The sequence below is a fragment of the Eucalyptus grandis genome, chromosome 8 (assembly GCF_016545825.1).
Source record: "Eucalyptus grandis isolate ANBG69807.140 chromosome 8, ASM1654582v1, whole genome shotgun sequence".
NCBI lineage: Eukaryota > Viridiplantae > Streptophyta > Magnoliopsida > Myrtales > Myrtaceae > Eucalyptus > Eucalyptus grandis.
In genome coordinates this window covers 29,876,404-29,894,611 of record NC_052619.1, presented here as the reverse complement: position 1 = coordinate 29,894,611, position 18,208 = coordinate 29,876,404, and the positions used below count along the sequence as shown (strand labels likewise).

Below are 18,208 nucleotides of genomic sequence, written 5' to 3'. Positions count from 1 at the left end.
AAGAGACCCACGCCACCCATCTACCATATTCTCCAGGCAATGTCAACACAAATATAAAAGATTACAATACATTAGGAAAATTAGATACCCTCTTCACCTAACGTAGATGGAATTTAATTATTCAGTCGGGGCGCAATTAATTTCTCGTTTCCAATCATGCATAGCTTTCGGACATGTAGAATGTACATACCCCATAATTAAAACATGCAGATTGGTTTTCTTCCGTTTCATGATCATCTCGTTCTTTGAATCCTCTCCTTCAAGCCTTCCTCTTCACGCTATACTTGCTTGCTACTTGAGGAAATTTCTGCAGTTGGAGAGCGGTGAATGCATGAAAGCTCCTTTATAACCACAGAAACGCCGCAGCGATATGCCCATCATTGTACTTCAGCCATAGCGCTTTCAGGAATTTTGGGAAAGATGAGTTACCACCGGAAGGTTCGTTCTCATGGAAGCATCGTCATACCCTTCTCCTGGGAGCACAGCCCTGGAATCTCCAAGGCCGCCCACCAGAATCTAGAGAGGAGATCTTCATCGCTTGCCCCGAGCCCACCTCCGACGTCGCCACCGAGTTCTGAGTCTCAAGGGTTGGCCCAAGAACGGAAGGATAAGATCCCTCCTCCACCGGGTATGGCAGCAGCGGCGGCAAGGGTCCCAAGGCGAAGCGCTTCGCTGAAGGGGTTCTTGTGGCGGGAAGATGACCCGTTCCTCACCGCTTATAAGGAGTGCACGAAGAGCGTGGACTCGGACGAGTCGGGCTCTGACGAAGGCAAGAAAAGCAATCCGGTCAAGTCCCGGTGGAGGAACAAGAGGATGTCCGTCTTCTCTTGCAAGAGCTCCTGCGATGTTAGGGAGAACAGCTTCGTCAGGATGTCGCGCCTTCCTCCTCTTCCCAGGGACCGGAGCGGGAGGTTCCAGTGAGAAAAGCTAAAGTCGAATCTCGTCCATGCACACAGCTCAGAAAGAAGATGAAAGAAGAGGGGCTATTGATAGCGCGAGGTTGTGATTGGGAATTCCTGATGTGTTCATCGATCATCTCAGGATGATGAGGAGTGCAGAGTACCCCGATGATTCGCTCAAATTTAGGCTGTAAATTTGTAAATTAATCGATCGCATGAAGTGCAAAAGTACGTATCTGATCAAACTTGTGCTAGATTTGTTAATGCCTTCTTTCGCATAGCCATGTCTTTTGAATTGGAATTTAATGTACTGGTACTTGTATAATTTGCTATAGACGATATATACAGTATCTTGACGAAATGTTGGCAATAACAAAAATTCAACACCAAACTAGGTAAACTTTCATCAATGATAATGATTTTATTCCTTATTTTAGGTAGGAAAGGATAAGCGTGGAATTTGCATAGTTGCATTGGGACCACTAATCCACCATACCAAAGAAGAAAGATGGCCCTTAAAAAATTTCGATGTTTGACTTGTAAATTTGTAATGGGTCCTTGGAAGGACATGGTATTGGTTCAGATTAGATGTTCAAAATCAAGTTTTATTAACTATCTGATGATGGGCTTTCCAAGGGCTATATCAAGTCTCTCTTTTTTAAGTTGTGATCTCAGGATCGCCCATGCTTGCAGTAGAGAGCAAAGACTCCCAATCCAAAAGGAAAAGCCAAGGACCCAAAAGATGGGTTCTCACTTCCAAATAATTCTTGCAAGAACAAAATCAATTTTGTTGGCTGAAATGCAATACTTTGTTTAATAAAAAAATGAATAATCTAGAAGATATTTTTCAAATAAATGATTGCTTGAATCATTACAAAAAGAATGAATAAATGAAAAATATTTTCTTTATCTATCAAAATATTTAATGTAAAATTATTATTGATAATAGAAATATTTTTTTATTGACTAATTATTTCAGACAATACAGACGATCATTTTTAAATCATTCATTTTTTTTTTCTCTAAACAAATGGAGCTTAAGAGAATCCATATATTATAAGACTATGAGTTTAAACTATCAAAAGTTTAATGAGAGGGAAGATTGAAAACAACAACTTAAGTTAGTGCTTGGTATTGCAATTCCTAGGGAGAGTGGCTATTGCATTGCCAATCAAGTTGTGAATTTTTTTGGCTCCCGTGTGAAGAGAAATTAATTGTGTTGTGGATTGGGTCACCAAAACCCGCCACAGTAAATATTTAGCGGGTAATTGGGTCGCTTATCCCCCTACTTGACTTTTGGAATTGCTTGTCCTAAAGCTAGTACATTGTCGTCTCTGACTTTTACTTGAATGAGAATATGACAAGTGGTTTTTGACCAAAAACAAATAATTGTGAATCTTTCAACTACTTACCGCAAATTTATAGTCTTGGGACTATGAGAGATCCCTCTTAGAAATAGTTAAATGATCGAGAGTTGGTGACCCATGACATAAGGTAGGAATCACATTTTAAGTATGAAAGAATGGGTTGTACTTGTCAAGATGGGCTTTTTGACACCCATATTGTCACCCAAATCCATAGTCAACTTTTTACACTTCGACCAAATTGATTGTTTTGGCAGTGTTAGGAAGCTGGTGACTTACAAACTTCAATTGCACATCATGAAATCAGGGATCACAAGCATTCCAAGGTAATAAAAATCGAGTCAACTGGGGTGTTGGATGATGATGTTAGTGTTGATTGAGACTTTGATCCCCAAATAACCAAAGGTCTTGAAATTGAACTAAGATTTTTATATCTCTAAATTATAGTAGATAACGATTTTGTAAAATGTTAACTTGCCGACGTCTGGTTCATAAACCAAAGCCAATTGGGTCGAAATCTCGATTTTGTGATTTTGCAATTTATCCTAATTATGTTGAGCTTGTTGGAAATCTCTAGCTATAAGCTCTTATACAAATGTAAACATCACGTGAATTGGACCCCAAATTCACCAGACGCCTCAAGTCTGTGCACGTCATATCAAGTTAAGTCGTTGTGTGCTTCACTCTCTTGAACTTCTCTCGCTTTGAAGTCTTTCTGGATTGCGGCCAAAAAAAAAAAAAAAAACGTCGCTCCGGATTTTTTTTTTTTGATGTTTGTAGGTGTTCATGAGCCGATCAATTTTGATATTTTCTACAACTAGAGTTGTCAAAACAAGTCACAGATTCATGCTTTAACTCATATTTGTTGAAATGAGTTATATATGGATCATCTCAAATTCAAAAAATAGGCCTTAATGCGTTCTAAAATGAATAAAAAAGAAGAAGCCAAAACAGATTAAGTCTCGTATGAACTCAATTTCAGGTCATCTAATAAACAGGTCTCGCTAAACTCTCTTTCTCTCCCTCTTTGATTCCATGGATTTGATGCATGCGAGCTTCTCCCTGCTCTTTGATCCCATTTGATCGGGTTTACCGACACCTATTGCCAGTGACCAATTGAACAATTCCGAGGTTGGTCCTGTTGTCGCCGCTCCACTAAAAGTGCAAAATTCAGCAGAGCCATAACTGGTCATCAATGTAGGTTCCAAACGCATTGAAAAGCCCGAGAAATCAAGTAAAAGTTTCGCATTGTAGCATACTAACTAGGCAAACCTCTCAGGTTCCATTTCTCAAATTAAAAAAGAATAAACCAAAAGAATGAGAAATCGGACCTCTTGCTTCGACCCGAACGCCCCTGCGATATCAGTTCTATCCGATCTCAAAACAGTTTTGAAGAATTGGTAAAAGTGGATAGCTCGAATTTTTTCCCATTTAAGGCATGTATCAAAGCCCTATAATTTGGTCAACAAGTCAATGAGGGACGTTCTCTGCTCGACCTTGACTGGGCTTTTCAGATGGAGCATTAGGGCCCATGTTATGTGCATTTTCATGGAAGAAAACCTTGTCATTCTCCCAAAAAATCTTCACTTCTTGTTGATTTAATTACGTACTTGAATTTTTCTTCCCGATAAACTTTTTTTTTTTTTTTTTTTGTACTAAAGGCCTTCTCTCTCCTGCACCACCGCCAGGCAGCCGCCGCCTCCCTGCACCCACCGCCTATCTCAGGCTTTGCCCCTGCCCATGTCCGGTGACCACAGAACATACCTTGGAAAATTTGCTAAAAAAGATTAATCTGGGGTCAGGTATGGATTGTTAAGTTCATTATGGAAAAAGGCCAAAATGGGGTTAATTTGAGTAGTACTGATTTCAACCCAACTTGATTCACCTATTTGAACCTGCCAACAACCCCTTCAGAAAAGAAAAAAAGAAAAAAAGTTGGAAATTTCTTCAAATCCCAAGATAATGAGGAGATATCGTTGGGAACTTTCATATATATATATATATATATAAAACCTTCTGAATTCATAATTATATTCGTAAATGATGATCATAATTATGAAACTTGAGATAAAGTGAAATATTTATTTCTAACTTAAGAAATAACACAATTTCTACATGGAAATATTATACACTAATATTGGATTGCACTGATTACCACTTTCTATTACCTTTTTCGGCCAATATTTAATATTAGCTGTCTATAAAAGCTTGCACTTCATTGACCTTCGAGAAAATACTTAAGAGAGGTTTGCTCGTATATTTATAGTCTTAAAATTTTAAGGGTTGTTGTCATACTTTATAAATAATTAATTTCTTCTATGAAAAAAACTAAATAAAAAACATGGCAGCATAGCAGTATCTCTTATATTGTCCACAAAGCACCTTTTTTACTTTTTGATCAAATTTATAACCCGATATCCATAATTGGATATAAATTATTTTCATAACCAAACCTTCTACCATACATGTATTATATGGAAATATTATTTAAACCAATAAATGCCCATTAGCATCTGATATGTTACTTTTGACTTATCCCTCCATGTGGCAACTTCGTGCACGCGCGCATGAGTGAGAAGTAGATATAGGATTTTTTTGGACTTTATAGTGTATTTTGTATAATATGAGGGGGCATCTTAATCCATTTAAGGAATTTTGACACATACCGTTATCCCTAAATGTCGAGGATCTCCATCGGACCTACCTTTTAATGACTTTTTGAAAGATAGGGACATTGCATTTAGTTTTCTTTGTTGTTTTGCAAAAGGGGAAGTTCGTGATCCTTGAATCCGGCAAGAGTTATATATATATCTATAGCTTTTTATCATTGCCTATGACGGGAGATAATGCAACGTTGCATGATTAAGTACTTGCCAGATCACATTATACGCTTATCCACCCGTAGAGTGACCATATATTTATATAATATATTTCATGTTAGTGTAAATCTAAAGAGGACGACTGCATTTTCCCACTAGATTTTCTATAAGAAAATTTTGGTCATGCGCCACTTCCTTTTGGCCAAAAGATAGTCACGTTCTATTGGCGCTTCATTAGTTGGCAAGTACAATAATCAATCATGCGAAACCCTAAAGCATGATCCGAACTTTAATGCGAGATTTGGAACGCTTATAATTCGATGATTGAATTTCAACATTTTGTGCGTTTTTTCCACTATCCGTACCCATAAATATAAAAAAAATATAATGTAGAAGGGGAAAAAGAAAGAAACCTGACGTGAGCAAAATGATTAGTGGCCAAATAAATCAGGTTTAAAGACGGCTTTAGCTTTTAAGCACTGTCGAACAAAGGCGAGCTTCCCACTATGCATTGACTCTTTTGCAAAAAGGAAACCCTAGATCGTGCCATCACCAGTAACAGCATTTCGCTAATCCAACCCGTGACTGGCACTTAACAAAAGGCCATACGAGCTCTGCACTTTTCTTCTTCTTATTATTATTCTATAATTCGCGACCCGTTGGTGCTTTCCTTTTTTGTCTTTTATTTTGAAGAAAATGGGTTTATATTAAACTTGACCAATATCGTCATCACGACATTAGAAAAATCTAGGCGTGCATGAACGCAAATTGCCCTGACGTATGTGTCAGGATCCAGTGCACTAGAAATAGCAGTTTATTCGATGAGATGCGGAGAATATTTCCAAATGTCTTTGTACGAGTTTATTGAATATTGTTTGTTTATTCGAGTGAATAATCCCGGCATGTTCCTTTCTTGTCTTAAATCAGTGTATCATATTGACCATCTTGATTGTTGTTTATTCGAGTGAATAATCTTGGCATGTTCCTTTATTGTCTTAAATCAGTGTATCATATGGACCCTCTTGATTATTTTCTTTTATGATGGTTGGCACATACCTAGTCTGCTCGTTACATGGAAGATTCAAGGTGAAACTCTTTTTGATTTCTTCTATCTCAACGACTAAGAAAAGGAAACTGTGTTTGATTCAAATTAATGACTTTAACAAAAGAAATGAGAGAAATCTAGAAAGGACTGAGCCAAGGATTTGGTGGGACCTCACATCCTCTAGCTGTCTCCAATTTCCTTCATTCGTTTTCGAGATCTTTCTAGTGAAAAAAAATAGCACAATTAGATAAAGATCAATACAGGCAACTTACAACCAGAAAAACTACATCATTTTAGAAGGTAAGGTTTTATAAGCTCGCTCGAAAAAAGAGTACATTCAAATCTAAAATTTTTAAATGAAATGCAATCAAGTCTTAATTCAAATGTTATGATTTAATGAAAATAGATTGAATCGTGGACTTTTGAGTACACGATATGATAGACATCTCTGAAAAAATATCAAGACATTTATAAATAAGGTGATCTTCTTATTCATTCAATCGAGTCATTTTTTTTAAAAATGAAATAGACTTAAATTCTTTCGACGAGCCCTAGCTAAACTACCCAAGTAGCACTGAAAAAATTGCTTGAACGAAAGCCTTAAATTGCCCATTTTACTTCACTAGAGGGTCCTGGTTTTGGGTCGTTGTCAGATGTAAACTTACAATCGAAGAAAGGGACAGACGGGTAAGTATACGTCCATACCTTAAACACCTTCACACTCCAGTTTGATTTTTGTGGGGTGTGGGTTCTAGAATGTCTAGTCAACTTATCGAGCTAAAAAGCAGCCGCCCTAACTTTAAACATGTGGTATGTGTTGCTTCTTGCGGTCGCTGTTGGCTATGAGTACTTTAGCATTCCCAAATAGCAAAGAGGGATGGTTCTCTCACAGTTTTTTGTGACCCAATGTCCAATTTCTTGAAGTTCGATGTAATCCCTTACAAGAGTCGTGAACCAATTAAGTTCAAACATCTTTTTTCCACTTATAATTTGATCAATTATTCTCCAAATTATATCCTAATGAGGTCATGTTCACCAACCAGAGACCTAGTTGGAGGTAATTCCTTCCAAATAGCAATGAAAGAAAACGGAACTCTAGATGAAATACAATCGATCGATACGACACTAAATAATAACATGTTATCATTATAGTTCAGGCATATGGTTTGTCATATAAAACAAATGATTCAACGTGAATAATTTTCATGACATGACATGAATTTGTGCAGAGAGAGAAAGAGACTATCTTGTTGCTATAAAAGGATGCGTAACGGTTATAATGATCTGTAAGAAAAATATTATTGTGAACAAGGCCATCAAACCCAAAAGATTAAATTGTTTCAAAACAACTCAATAATATCGGAGGAATGTGTTTCTTTAAACTAAACTTCGCGGGCACACTAGAGTTTGTTCCTAATAACATTACAACATATTGTTAAATTGATTGTATTATTTGTTAAAGTTTTCCGCATCGCTCTTTTTATAAATATCATGTATTTATTTCCCTTTTGTCTCGATTTCGAGCAAGATGTTCTAATAGTTATAAACAACAACTAAAGAGAAACCATCGAATGAACATAAAGAGGGAATGCCATGATTTGAGTTGGGCTGGGTTCTGACCCTGTGTGTGAAGCAATAATTTCTTATAAATTATTTTTGGGAACAACACTTTTAAGTACCAATAGTTTTGGAGATTCCGCGCTTAGTGGGGCTCGCAATTCATGTCAGCATGCTACAATCGTCTTTTTAAACTTGTATCAAGTTGTGTCAGCTTAAAACATCCTAATTTTAATATCATATGCCAAATAATTGAACTAAGATGAAAATTATTAATTCATGTCAATTCGAGTCAATACATAAGTTAAGCATGTCATGTCGTGTCATATTTGAGTTTTCTCTCTATAATTCGTATTTTATCTTGTGTCGTGCAAACAAGTTGGTTCCGCATTACTAATCCTAACTTTTAGTCCTTATATGCTGTTTGATTGCAATTCTAGTCCTTGTATTATTCTCTGGCGATAATATAAGTCCTTCTGAAAAAAACTTTCAGTCAAAATTCGCCGGAAAATTGTTGAGTCAGCACCGAGTATTGACACGTCACGCCTACGGATACAAGCTTTACAATTTGTTATCTCTATGCTTTTAGGAATGATCAGTTATAACCATTGCGCTTTGTTTTAGTGACAAAGCTAATCACTATTTTATTTTCCAACAAAAACTCAATTACTTCCATCATATTTCTCTCAAATTATATGAAACTGTTAAATTGAGACTAACTATTAAATGGCAACTCTTACCGTCGTAAGTTTGCCCAATCTGAAAAACAATCCCATTAAGATCAATTCCTTTGTATTCAATAATGGCTACCTCCTTCTCAGTTCATGTCCAAATTAGCGTAAAAACGCAAATAGTTTTTAAATATGTTAACCATAACTTTCACTTTATATATAAATAATGGTCGTGACGGGAGCCTGCTCTTTTCTTAAATTCATATTTTATTGGACATTATTATCTGAAATATCATACTATATGTGTCCGAACACAACTCGTCGATTGTGGCCCCGCCATGCTCTCATGTTCAGCATCAACTACTCCATTATTAAACCCTAAAGTTGCCATCATCTCTCTACCTAAAATCCAAAGGCAATCAGTCAAGCAAAGAAAAAGTGGCAATGGCGGTGAAGTGCAACTTTTGCCAAGTCCAGAAAGTAATGGACTCGCTTTTTAGCCCGTCACTATTATAAACCCTAGATCTTCTGATGGTATGTATTTGGCATGTAATCTATTATATTGGAAGCGTCAGTCATTTTAATTCCGGAATAAAATCGAAAGATTCCCTTGCCTAAGAGTATAACATATCAATTAAAAAACAAAAAATGGACGGTTGATATGCCTTCGCCATATTCACGGCACATACATTATTTTATCAGATGGGGCAGTCCGAATACGACTCATTTGTTGAATAGCTGGATATAATGTGACCCGTCGCATAATATATCAATTCAGTAAAATAATTCACTTAGCATTGCTCCATAAATAGATTAACGCGGTCTTACATAATCTAGCACTTCACCAAAGAGGACGAATGCTATCTGGAATCTCCAAAACAAGCTCAGGTTCAGACTAGGGTTGGGTTTCCAACGCACAAAGAAAAGCAAAAGAAGAAAAGTATATCCTTCCTTTATGTCAGTTCTATTTGAACGAGTTCGATAGTCATTTGAGTCTATAATTACTCTCGCTCGATCCAAAATGGCGACCGATCGATCTAAATAACTTCGAGATTTAAAGTCTGTACGTATCATGTTACGTAGCGGTTCAATTTTTGTGGATAACGACATTAGGGGAAGAGTGCTGAAACGAGCACTTTGGCCGGCGGTTGCGCGCACTCGGTCGAACAATCATGAGTGGATGGCGGCTTTGATTCGTCATGCGATCTGGTTGGAGCGAAAGTGGGGAAAGAGAGAGCATAAAAACTCGAACCACTTACTAAATATTCAATGAACCAATCATCACTAAAATTTTCTTACAAAGTAATGACTCCGGTTTCGACTAATACCCGAAATTTTTCCGAAGTTAATCATCACTTAAGACCCACAAATACTCTCCGCTCTAGCAGCTGGGGAGAGAGAGAGAGAGAGAGAGGGAGGGAGGGAGGGAGGGAGGGAGGGAGAGGGAGGGAGTCCTTCTTCTCGAGTAGTTTAGATGAGTTTATTAAGCTATAGCTCTTAAATTACGTGATTAATGAGGGGATTTGTTCCAAGGTGACATTAACAGTCACGTCGTCGCATGGGCATGCTGCTGGTGCAGTTGTTGCTGCAAAAGCAAGACGTGGCAAATTTCCGATAGCTTCTGCCGGAGCTTAACGTGCTCCGACCGCATCTGGTCGTTATCGATCTGGAGGCGCTGGACGTAGCACAACAGCAGACGCAGCTGGTTCGTGAGGTCCCGGTTCTCGACCCTCAGCCGGTTCACCTGGTTCCGCAGGTTCTCGAGGTGCTTTTGTTTTCTCATGCGGGACCGCCTCGCCGACTCCCTGTTCGATATCATACGCCTCTGCTTGCGCTCGTCCACCACGGGCGAGGCCTGGTTTAGGTCGCTCGAGGTCAAAGAGGAATTCGAGTTCGAAGGGTTGTCTTGGTTAGGGTACGGGCCATCGGAGCCAGAGCTTGAATCGAGGGGTCTCGGTGGAGTTTCGACGGCCGGGAAGAGGTCTGGGCAGTCCCAAGGGGCAAACCCGTTTCCAAAGGAGAGAAACGGGTTGTCAAGGATGGGGTCGGATGGCAGCATGGCCGGAAAAGCGGACATCATGGCCGGAAAACTTATTATAGACAGTGGAGGGAGGAGAGGAGGAGAAAAGGGAAGAATTGCAGCATAGGGCGATGGTATTTATGGGCAGAAAAGTGGGGGGAGTGGGGTCCGATTATGAACTCGCTGGCGTTTAGTGTTTTGTCGGACACATAAAGTTAGGAAGAAATAAAATTGGTCTGGGACAGGGGTCTTGTTATTATAGAAAAAAACCTTTTCTCATGTCGAAATCGACCAATTTTTGTTGAGCGTGGTAGTCCTTTCATCTCGATTATGTCTGGTAATTATAAATGCATACAGATTCGTAAATCTTCGACGGAGGTCTCAACAATTTGTCGATGGGAGAGTCAAACTTGAGACTTGACGTTCCTTGAGATAAACAATCCAATTGCTTCAAACACTACACCACCAACTCTTCGAAAGAGAGATATGTATGTATGTATGTATGTATGTATGTATGTATGTTGTTTAACAATATTAATGATCTCTTTCGTATGCATTTTTGTCCCTAATAGAACTTGGTCCCAATGCAATTCTTTTTTACATCTGATTGCAAAGTATGTCACATCCCATGCTTTTATAAATATCAGCTCTTTGAATGACATAACCATCAAGTAAGGATGACTTAAGTCTATTTAGTGAACCGCGTATCTTCCTCCGGTAATCAGCATGCTGTAAGGACATCAAGATTAAAGTTGTGAATTATTATTCCTAATAGTTAGCTTAGCCAGAATAAAATATATATGTTTTTTGAGATACTTTCGAAATACTTTCGAACCATTATTTCGGTCAATTTTAAATCAATCAAGCGCCTTGTAAAGTGTCGGGATAGGAAAGAAGAAGAAGAAGAAAAATCATTATGCTTGACGCATGATAAGTATTTTCAATACATTAAAATATTGTTCTAACCTATATATTATAAAGTAATAATTTAGGGTCGAGGAAGGGAAAGTAGGTTACAGATCTTACTCCCTCAGTTCTGTAGATACTTGCTAAGTTCAGTTCCTGACCTCATCTGGGAAAAGCAACTCTTTTTAGGTCACAAAGGCCCACTTTAATTGATTGGGCAAATAAATTATTTCGTGTCGATGATGATCTAAATTACATTAAATAGTTTCTATTATGTAAGTAATTTAGTGTGGGTGAATAGTATTTAATCAACTAGTGAATTTCCTGCTAAACACCGATTTGTTTCAGCTATTAATGTAAGGAAAATTCGCATCTTAATTCTTTTTACCAAAACGAAATGATTTTTTTATTTTTATTTTTGAAGCAGTGGGAAAGAAACTTATATGACTGGAAAAATTAACTTAAATGTCCAAATATAGGTTTAAAAAGATTGCAGATGTGAATTGGTTAATGTCATACCTCATACGCTAAAAACTTAAAAATAGAAGCATAAAGAGAAAATCCAATCCAAAGTATTTACTGTCTTAGATGCTTCCTTCCATGGATGAGAGAAGTTTGGTCTCACAATTGAGCGATTTGAGCTGACCGCGGACTGGACGGAATGTGATTCGAGATCAAGTCCTCATGAAAAAATAAAAGACGTCAATAATCGGAGTGACATTTGATTTCTTCAGCCAATACTTAAAAAGGGGTTGCCGAAAAATTTGTTGCGGCTCGTTGGAGTCATTTAAATGGACGATTTTGAAAAACTTTTCCATTGTAGTTATTCGGTCATAAAGTTTTGGTACTGAATTGATCAATCATAGAATTATTGCTCTATAAAATTAAAAAGTTGACAAAATGGCTTCGCAAGACAAAAGCAACAGTCCCAAAGCAAATACTATAATTTTGCCATTATTTTTCTTTTGTTTTGTTAGACTTAAAAGCAAAATTATGGAGTAAAAATTCTCTCAAAAAATTTCGTTTAAAATCACAAAAATCTATTTATTTTCCTAAAAGAGAAGGAGGGAAGTAAGGCAAATACTCTTCACCCTTCAAAGTTTGCAGTTATTTCTTCCCTGACCTTGATCTGTTTTGAGATTGGATATCAAAGCTTTACGCCATGTGGAAATGGATTAATTGTCTTTGATCAGCTACAAGGAGCAACGCTAATTAACGTTTGGAAAGCAATTTGATCTTAATTTCTCAATTTTGTTAAAATTTGATGCATTATCACCTTAATGTCAATAGTTTTTGAATGACCAATTTAGTATCAAAACTTTTTAAAGCGTCTATTAAGGTGACTTTGACGAGCCACGTTAGATTTTCTGCCACTGAGTTCACTTAGGTGATCATTTAAAAAAACAATAAGATAGTTAAAAATTCCTCTGAAATATTTTGACACCAGAGTAGGCCCAATATAATAGTTATGGAAATAATGCTATCTTTGTCCCATGCCTTGAAAAAGAAAGATTTCGTCTATGATTAATACTTTGTTTGTTTCACAAAAAACATTTTCTTTATATTCCAACATTCGGATCACTTAGAAATACAAGTAAATGGAAAATGTTTTCCTAATTAAAAAATCAATACTTAAATTCAGGAAAATGATGCCATCTTTAAAAAATTGAAAATTATTTTCCAATAAATAACTAGATATCTACGTTTGGATGAAAAACTCTATGCTTGGACATTGGAACCCTAACACTTGTTCTTGGGTCCCTAGCACCGAAGCCCGAGTCCATTGAGGCCATCCCCTATGACTTCAGTGCCTATGCTTTAGTCCCTAGCGCTTGTGCTCAGGCTAGGGGGCCTAGTGCCCATGCTCGGGTCCGTGCACTTGTGCTCGGGTCTGTCTAGGTTGAGCTTGGGACCTCGTTGCTAGTGCCTAGGTCGAGATTGGGCCCAAGGCTCCAATTCATGCGTTTGCCACCTTGACACTAGGGTCTGGGTCCATTAAGGCTTACTATACCACCTAAATACTCGTGCCTTGATCCTTAGGACTCGAGCTTAGGGCTCCAGTCTTGGCGTTGAGGCTTAGGCTTGGCTCCGAGGCTCAGGCTCCTCATGCTTGAGCTCAGGTCCATTGAGGCTGAGGCTTGGGATCCCGTTGCCTAGCTTGAACTCAAGGATCCGGGCATTGGAGGCTTAGGCCCTACGACTCAAGTTAGGGGGCTAGGAAGCCATGCATGGGCATCGAGTTCTCAATTTTGGCTTTTGTGGACTCGAGATTGGTGCTTGTGCCTATGCCCTTGCTCAAGACCTAGGTGCTCGTGCTTGGTTCTTCAGCGACTAGGTCTAAGTCTATTGAGGTTGGACCTAGTCTATCAATGCTCGTTTGTGGTTCCCTAGGATCTTGATGTTCGTTTATGGTTCCTCAATTGTTCTACACAAGTCATTAGTGCTCAAATAGTGTATGTGTTTCCGACAAACAAAAAAATGTATGTGTATTTAAGAAAATCAAATCAGATTTTTCTTTCGAAACAATGGGAAATATATTTTTATTCTTTTCATATTTCAGCAAAACATAGGAAAATATTGTCATTTTCCTGAAAGTAACTTCTTAGAAGAGTTGTTTTAGAAATGTAACCTTTTTTGTGAAGAAAATGAAGCCTATGTAAAGTAATGTCTCCATAATGGGTCAATAGACTTATATAAACAGTGTAAGTACCACTGGCCCAGCTTTTCGGTCGTGGGTCGCTTTGCGTGGGGCATCGCCTTCGCCTCTCTGCTTTACAAAAAATAAAGGGACAGATGGATTCATGGAAGATATGATAGTGGGTCCGCGACAAAAAGATTTTATTTCATGCTTAGGCATGAAGCAATTAACCCTAGTTGGAAGGATTCCTCAATGCCACTTGTCCCCATGGGACCCTCCAACGTGGAGCCACGTGTACCGCTGGCTCCGGCCAGCCAAGCTAGTGGCCGGTGGCTTATGTGGGTGGAGCACCCAAGCCCTAATTGACTGGCAGATAGGAGATTAAACTAAATTAATTAATTTAATTAATCGAATCAGACCCCTGGCTAAAACCTGAAACAGAAGGCAACAGAAATGGATCACATCATGCTTTCTTGATGTCTGATTATATTAAGGTAAAAATGATGTGTTTAGGTGTCTTTTTGGGATTAAAGCGTGGATGCTACTCAAAGAGTTTGGGCACTGTACGCAAGTGAATGCAGATGGAGCTGCCTCAGATGGGTACTGAAAATTGATGGCTCATGTTTCGCAAATCACGGTTTAGATTTGAGGGGTTGCATCTTTTTGTCTTGGAACTGGACATTGCTTTCACTTGCAAAATGATGTTAATGTTGCTCCTTTGCAAAATACTGAAAAAAGAAACATACATACACACACACACACACACACACATATATATATATATATATATATATGTATGAACATGTATCTCTTTCTAATAATTGACTTTGGTGATGTCATACCACTAAGTGGAAAATTTGTAGTTAGTGAAATTTTTATAAGGATAATGACACAAATGATCTATGATTTACATTCGTTGAACGTGGTTTCTAAACTTTAGTCTAATGTTCAATAAGATTCATGAACTTTTAATTTGTTGAATATTATATTTAGTGTAGTCCATGAACCATAATAATATGTTCAATGTAGTCCTAACATTAATTTAAGATCAAGGACATCATTGAACAATTAAAAATAGTCTAGGGATGAAATTGAATATGTACCAAAATTTTAAGGACTATATTGAATAAATGAAAAATTCATGGACCATATTACACACTGTGCTAAATTTTAAAGACTACATTGCACATTAGGCCGTCAAAGTTTATGAACTATCCATGTCATCTTCCAATTTTTATACTACTAAAAAAGGTGAGGAGAGGTGACCAGCTCTAGCAACCCTCTTAAAGTGCTAGGAAATGTTTGGTGTGAGCTATAACCATTTCACACTACCCGTTATTTAAAGATCTTATAGACCGCAAAAACAAAGCACATAGATAAAGGGATCTTTGAGCATCAATCGATCGCATGTCTAAATTTCATAAAACTTAAATAGACGTGTTTTAATATTGCACCCTAGATTAGTCATAAGCTTTGTTAAATTTCATCAAACCTAATCGACTCACAGGAAAAGGGTATAGATAGGCCGATTGACACATCTGGAGCAAGCAAGGAATACTTAGTGCTTGGAATATCAATGGCTATAAGGTGTACTCTTGCTTGATTCCTTAATCCCAGGCTTTGAAGCTAGAGCTATGGTTTTGGACTCTGATTTCTGCCTCTATCACAAGCTGGATTTAACCCAATGCTTCCAAATGCGAAAGGCACCTTGATTGACTGATCGTAACTTTGGAAAAAAGAAAAAAAAAAAAAAAAAAAGAGAGGTAAAGAGTTTGGAGTTGGCATGTGATTGCTTGCTTCCTAAGTAATCCTAGCTTTCCCTCCTCTTCTTACCATCAAACAGCTTTCACTCCTCTACGAGTTATCTTAGGCATGCTCCAACTTTCGAAAAACATGAGGAGAACCTATAAGGTTCTCACTATAATATTTTTTTTTTCCAAGAATGTAGAGAAGCAATATCACATTTTATAACTACTAGGGTTTGCCCTAGTGGACACTCTTTTTACTTCAGAAATGGAAGATGAGGGGTTCGAATACATGCCTTTTCAGGGGGTTGGGGTGAGAGTGATTTAGTTTTAGGTGCGGGGTTCGACTCCTAAGCCCTATAAGGAGGCAAAATAAAAGTTTAAAAGTGAGAATTATAGTATAATTGAGAAAAAAAGTCACATCTCAAAAATGTAAAGTTAATGGAAAGTTTAGGGGTTTGAATTTGGAGATAATTACCAAAAAAGTCATATATATATATTGACGGATGCTAATTCAATCTTAGACCTTAATTTGGTTAACTCAATCATAAACCTATTTACAATGTGCCAAAATAATCATTCCAACCAATTTTGAATGGAAATACGACGTGGATGTTGGTTGGATTATGTGACATGGTTGAAACTTACGTGGACAATTTTTCACAGTTTTTAAAATTTTTCTGATTTTTATACATTTATATACTTATAGTTATATTTATGTTATTTTTTTCCTCACCGACCACAGTGGGGAAAAAAAGAAAAGAAAAATATAAAAATGAGAAATAATTTCAAAAATGCAAAAAAATAAAAATTATCTATATCGGTCTTTGATAGTGCCATGTTAGATAGTCGGTATGCACATTAACAATTTCTAGTCATACTTGGCTAAAAGATGATATTGATAAAAATTGTCAAAATGTTTAGAATTAAAATAATCAAATTGAAAATTTTAAGAATAAATTGACATCCGTATAATAGGTTTAGTTTTTTTTTTTTTTGAATTTTCCATTGGATTTTTTCTATCGGAAATTCAAAATCAAAGTAAAATTCAATTAGGAAAATTTTTTATGATGAGAAACTGGTGAGGGATTCTCTAGGGCTTTGCATAGTGAAAGTTCAAATCTCATAAAAGATAATTCTCTTGCAGCATAGGTTAAAAATCATTGCGTTTACAACCACGCTTAATGTATCTCTTGCTTATATTCATGTGAAATACTTTTAACAGTTATTGTCATAATTTTCCAGACTCAGTAATAAATAACCTTGTTCAAGGATATGCTGCGAGCATGCTTCATTGAGCATTGCTTTTTGTAGAAATAAACTTATAATTGATAGCTGATGATTTGGTTTTTCTATCGAACTAGAATGGCCCGGAGAATTTTGACTTTCTGATTTGAGTACGCTTCTTATGGGTGATTAGACTACGCCTACCAATTTTCTTTCGGTGGGCATAGTACGCTTCTTATGGGTGATTGGACTACGCCTACCAATTTTCTTTCAGTGGTATAGTAATTGGGCATGCCCTTCGACACGTGGCAAGCCGGCATTGGCATATGTCACCTGCAACATAGGGCTAACTACGGACCGTCGATTTCCATTCCACATGGTAGGATCATGTACCAGCTAGCCCTCTCACTGAAAATATCCTTCACGTTTTTCCACAATGTTTTTAAATTCTTCTTGTCTCCATCTTCCGTCGCAGCACTCATGCGCACATTTGAAATATGATTGTGCAAAATTATAACCCAGAGTCATTGAATCGTAAAAACAATTATCTACCACAAAAGAACAAATCAGTTGAAGGTACCATGTGAAATTCTTCTGTAATACAAAATGGTGAGTTACACATTTTAGAAGCCAATATGAATATATGACCATGACTTAAAGAAAATCAATACACCGAAAACAAGTCATTATATTCTCGAAGAAACATGAAAACCAGAGAACATGAGTCCCTGAAAAGTCAAATTGACATGATTCTGAATACCAGAGAGATAAGCATGAGCAGCCGCATTAACTTTGCTGAGCTTGTGCCTGAGTTGGTCGGAGACGTTCTGCTCCTCCGCTGCTGTGTGATCTATCTTCTCCCAGTTCCATGGGAGATTTTTGAGGGTTTTTGATGTTTAATGTGTCTAGACCAGCTCAATGCAGGGAATAAGAGTTTCAGGTCCAAATTTAGTTGAAGCTCTGAGCAATACAATATCCAATATATGTAAGCCCAGAGCAACGCAAGAGTCCATTTGGGCACCGGAGAGTTTGATTCATGGACACCTAGAGCATCTGAACAAAGTGCTAGAAAAGCATACAAAATGCAAGAGCAGGAAACAATCGAAAGCAAAAAGAGCAACTCAACATGGCAAATGGAAGTTGAACCCGGTTGGGGGGTGTTGGTGTTCTATAACCTCCCCAAACCCTATCACTCATTCAAGTCCCTTGATTCGTCGAAGTATATGGAGTTGGACATGGTGTTGGTGTTAGAAATGTTTGATGTCTGAGTATTTTCAAATCTTTGAGTATTACATTATCTTTTGGTGGTCACGAGAG

The 18,208-nt window shown here is 37.5% G+C and overlaps 1 pseudogene; it reads right to left on the bottom strand.

The window, feature by feature from the left end:
- Positions 1 to 9,613: 9,613 nt before the first annotated feature.
- LOC120287770 lies at positions 9,614 to 10,529 on the bottom strand (annotated as a pseudogene).
- Positions 10,530 to 18,208: the final 7,679 nt, after the last annotated feature.